Source organism: Gossypium hirsutum, chromosome A11 (assembly GCF_007990345.1).
Source record: "Gossypium hirsutum isolate 1008001.06 chromosome A11, Gossypium_hirsutum_v2.1, whole genome shotgun sequence".
NCBI classification, from domain to species: Eukaryota; Viridiplantae; Streptophyta; class Magnoliopsida; order Malvales; family Malvaceae; genus Gossypium; species Gossypium hirsutum.
Genome location: NC_053434.1, coordinates 82,302,075 through 82,307,526, shown reverse-complemented (window position 1 = coordinate 82,307,526; position 5,452 = coordinate 82,302,075). Strand labels below are relative to the sequence as shown.

The 5,452-nt window shown below is 41.2% G+C and overlaps 1 non-coding gene across 1 annotated transcript; it reads right to left on the bottom strand.

Annotated features, from left to right (window-relative positions):
• Window positions 1-5,123: 5,123 nt before the first annotated feature.
• LOC121210431 (small nucleolar RNA R71) lies at window positions 5,124-5,229 on the bottom strand. The gene has a single exon (XR_005905547.1). It is a non-coding gene; the product is annotated as a small nucleolar RNA R71 (small nucleolar RNA).
• Between the last annotated feature and the right edge of the window lie 223 nt (window positions 5,230-5,452).

The following is a 5,452-nucleotide window of genomic DNA, read 5'->3' as shown; positions in this document are numbered from 1 at the left end:
CGAATGGCTTAGGAGAGTCCTTAATCTACACCATTACTGCCACAACTTCCCACTTCCGCGATTCTCTCCTAATTTCCCTCTTCACCATACTCAAACTGATAACTCCCTTATCCAATCCCACTATTCTCTCATCAAATTTAGCTATTCACTGCCACTCAACCACTCCATCATCAGAGTTTTGATCAAACCCAACTTCCTTCCTTGCACAAGCAACAAAATAGAACACCCCTGCGCATGGAAAGGCTCGAACTCAAGACCCTTCAGCATCCCAACACGCCACTTACCAATTGGCTAGTAGGCTTTTTGAGACACATCCTTCCCACATTTATTTAAGAAGCTCACCAACAGGAGACAAGGTTTATTTAGGCCAAAATCAAAATGTTGTGCAAGCCAAGGCTTGAACTCAAGACCTCTCCCACACTCCTTAAGACATTGAACCACTGAAGCAAGCATACATTTATGCAACACAACATACAAAAGAATAAATACCTAAATTTTTTGGGGCGTTACAACTCTACCCCCTAAACGAAATTTCGGCCTCGAAATTTACCTAACCAAAATAAGTGGGGTACTGTTGTCGTATCACCTCTTCGTGTTCCCACGTGGCTTCCTCAGAACTATGATTATGCCATAGTACCTTAACCAGTGGGATAGACTTCCTCCTCAGAAACTTCACAGCACGGTCTAAAATCTGAACCAGAAAAGTCAGATCTGGTCTATCCTCAATTTCCTCAGTTGAGATGATATGCGCAGGATCAGAGCGATATCGCCTCAACATAGAGACGTGGAGCACATCATGAATCTGGTCCAACTTTGGAGGCAACTCAAGTTGATAGGCAACCGATCCCATACGCTTCAATACACGGTAAGGCCCAATGAACCTAGGGCTTAGCTTGCTCTTCCGACCAAACCTCAGTACCTTCTTCCATGGAGAGTCCTTAAGAAGCACAAAGTCCCCCACAGAATACTCAATCTCTTTACGCTTTAGATTTGCATATGACTTCTACCTATCAGATGTCGCCTTCAGTCGATCCTCAATCAATCTAACTTTATCTTCTGCATCAGAAATGAATTCAGGACCTAGAACATGCTACTTGCTCAACTTAGTCTAGCACGTAAGAGTACGACACTTACGACCATATAATTCCTCGTAAGGTGCCATCTGTATGCTGGACTGGTAACTATTATTGTACGCAAACTTTGCCAATTGCAAATAATCCTCCCAACTACCCCGAAAGTTAATCATACAACTCCTTAACATATCCTCTAATATCTGAATCACCTTCTCTGACTGACCGTTTTTCTGAGGATGGAACCTTGTACCCAATACTTTATGTAACTTCTTCCAAAATTGAGACGTGAAGCGAGGATCTCTACAGGATATGATGAAAATCGGTACCCCATGCAGTCCCACAATTTTAGACACATACAGCTTAGCCAGTTTCTACAATGAGTAATCAGTACGAATAGGTATAAAATGGGCAGACTTGGTCAATCAATCCACAATAACCCATATCGAATCCTTCTTAGAAGGCGTTAGGGGTAGCCCACTAATAAAGTCCATAGTCACTCTCTCTCATTTCCACAATGGAATCTTAACTGGTTGAAGTAACCCTAAAGGCAACTGATGCTCTGCCTTAACCTGCTAGCAAGTCAGACATTTACTCACAAAATCAATAACTTCCCGCTAAAGACCTGGCCACCAATATAATTCTCGAAGGTCTCAGTACATCATATTCCTGCCAGGATGCATAGCATAAGGGCTACTATACGCCTTTTTTAGTATAGACTGCCTCAAATCAGTATCTTTCGATACACAAATTCTCCCAAGGAAACAAAGTACCCCTTCACTATTCAGTCTAAAATCTAAAATTTCCCAATTCTCTATTTTTTGAAAACGAGAACCCAGTGACTCATCCTCCAACTGCTTATCTTTAATCTATTCAATCCATCTCGGTTTAACTTGAAGTTCAGCCAGTAAACTACTATTGTCAAATAAACATCGACTACCAAATTTGCCTTACCAGGATGGTATTCAATCGAACAGTCATAATCCTTAAGCAGTTCAATCCATCTGCACTACCTAAGGTTCAACACCTTTTAAGTGAGGAGATACTTGAGGCTCTTGTGATCTGTGTAAATAATACACTTTTCGTCGTACAAGTAATGCCTCTAAATTTTTAGTGCGAACACCACTGCAGCTAACTCCAAGTCATAAATCGGATAATTTGCCTCATGCGTCTTAAGCTGACGAGACGCATAAGCCATTACCTTACCTCCTTGCATCAACACACATCCTAAACCAACATGTGATGCATCATTGTAGACAGTGAAGTCCTTTCTACACTCTGGTTATATTAAGACAAGGGCCTCAGTTAGAACTTTCTTGAGTTTCCCAAAACTTTCTTGCTGCTTACTAGTCTAGTTAAACGGTATTCCTTTAGGCAACGACTTAGTCAGAGGTGCAGCAATCAATGAAAACCCTTCAACAAAGTGTCTATAACTCCCTGCCAAACCCAGAAAACTTAAAATCTCAGATACCGACTTAGGTTGTTTCTAATCCAGAACAGCCTTAATTTTTCGAGGATCAACCCTAGTCCCCTTTGCAGACACCACATGACCCAAAAAAGTTACCTCTCATAGCCAGAATTCACACTTACTGAATTTAGCTTATAATTGTTTCTCCCTCAAAATCTACAAAATGACTCGGAGATGCACATCATGTTTCTCCTCAGTCCTCGAATACACCATAATGTCGTCTATAAACACCACTACGAATCGATCCAAATAGGCTTGGAACACCCAGTTCATCAGATTTATAAAAGTTGTTGGTGCATTCTTTAGTCCAAACTGCATCACTAGAAACTCATAATGACTGTAATGAATCCAAAAGGCTGTCTTTTAAACATCCGTCTCCTTGACCCTCAGTTGATGGTACCCCTATCGAAGATCAATCTTAGAGAAGACTGAAGCTCCTTGAAATTGGTCAAATAGATCGTCAATCCTCGGTAGGAAGTACTTATTCTTGATAGTCAATTTGTTCAGTTGCCGATAGTCAATGTACTTAGGCATGGTTCCATCCTTCTTCACAAATAAAACCGGTGCTCCCTATGGAGACACACTAGGATGAATAAACCATCGATCCAGTAACTCTTAAATCTACACTTTAAGCTCCTTAAGCTCCTTTGGTGCCATTCTATAAGGGGCGATAGACACCGAAGCTATACCAGGCAAGAGCTCTATCCCAAACTCAGCTTTACAGTTAGGAGCTAACCCCTGTAAGTCATCGGGAAAGACATCTAGAAAATCCTTAACTGTTCTGATATCTCTCACAGAAAAAACCTCAGAACTTGAAGCACTGACGTAGGCTAAATATGCCTCACAACCCTTGCGCAGCAACTTCTTGGCCCTAAGTGCAGCATTCACATTTGACAAATAATTTCGACGTTCCCCAATCACAATTACCTCATCACCCTTTTCAGCTTTCAGTATCATCCGCTTCACTGCACAATCCAAATTTTCCTGATGCTTAACAAACCAGTTCATGCCTAATATTATGTCGAATTCCCCAAAAGGAAGTTCCATTAAGTCCGCTAAAAAGATCATTCCTTGAACCTCCAAATGTACATCCTTAAACAATTTATCCAGTCTCACTTATTGCCCTAATAGACTCAACACGGTAACGTCACTCGTAGTGTTTTCAACCATTATACCCAAAGTCTCAGACACAGTGCATGCTATATAAGAGTGCGAAGATCCAACATCAATTAATGCAGTGTAAGGTACATGATGAATAAGGAATTTACCCGTAATAACATCTGGGGCATCTCTATCCACTCAGCGACGTGCAGCATAAACCAGAGCCGGCTGTCTTGCCTCAGTATGACCAGTACCTCTACCCGGTGCTCTTCGACTATGGCCCATACCATTTCCACCTCTGGCTTTACCACAGCCTCTCGGTGGTTACTGAAAACCTCTCTGAGGGTAAACAGTACCCCTACCAGTAGCTTACATCTGATTGGGCCTCCATAGAAAATCCTTGATACAGTGCTCCATAGATTCGCACCTCAAACATGCCCCCATCCGTACCCAACACTCGGCCTGGTGGTGTTTCCCACAAACAGTACAAGGCTGCAACCCAAAAGTAGCAACAGGAGGCCTAACTTTGACCGACCCATCAACTCTGGCCTTTTTCTTAGGCCTTAAAGTTGAACTTAAGGGCTCCCAAACCCTCTTGTTCCTTCCCCTGTCTGACTCATGATTCTGGCACTCAATGCATTTCACATCCTCGGCGATCTTCACCTTTTCCACTAACATAGCAAAATCTTGCTCCCTCTATGGAGATATCAGAACTCGTAAATCATCTCTGAGGCCGTCCTCAAAACACACGCAGTGCTCATACTGATAAACCATAATTTATATATATTTTTATCCCATGCTTTATTACTTTAGCCATTTACTTTATTTTCAATTTAAGTTTTTTATTTTCTTTTATTTTCTAATTTTTCTCTTATTTTATTTTGACAGGTTTTTCTAGTTTATGACCAGAAGAAACCCGTTAGGACCACTACTTTTTGACAGTGAGATCGACCGCACAGTTCACAGAAATCGACAATAAATAAGGCGAAGCCTAAGATATACAGAGGACGAGCAAGAGGACGATACTTCAACCACAACCGAGGAGATGGCTGAAAAGAAAGAAAATCCGCTACCTCCTACGATTGTTGTTGATCCAGTAAATTAGAATCCTGCTCCACGCACTATGTATGATTATACTAAACCTAATTTAACAGGAACTGAGTCAAGTATAGTTAGACCTGCTATTGCTGTAAATAATTTTGAACTGAAACCTAACACAATTCAAATGATACAATAGTTTGTTCAGTTTGATGGTTTACAGGACGAGGATCCCAATGCTCACTTGGCAAATTTCCTCTAATTTTGTGATACATTTAAAATCAATGGCGTTTCTGATGAAGCCATTCACCTTCAGTAATTCCCTTTTTCGTTAAGGAATAAGGCTAAACAATGGTTGAACTTGTTACCACGAGGGTCAATCACTACTTGGGAACAAATGATCGAAAAGTTTTTATTAAAATATTTTTCGCCAGCTAAAATAGCCAAATTACATAATGATATCTCTTCTTTTGTGCAGATGGATTTAGAAACACTCTACGATGCATGGGAGAGATACAAGGACCTTTTGAAAAGGTGCCCTCACCATGGGTTACCGCTTTGGCTACAGGTTCAAACGTTTCATACTGGCCTAAATCCTTCAACTCGTCAGATGATCGACGCGGTCGCTGGTGGAACCATCAACAATAAGACACCTGAGGCGGCTTACAAATTTATTGAGGAGATGTCACTGAATAACTATCAGTGGCAAGTTATGAGGACAAAGCCAAAGAAAGCAGCCACTGTTTTCAACCTCGACGCGGTTATTATGCTATCT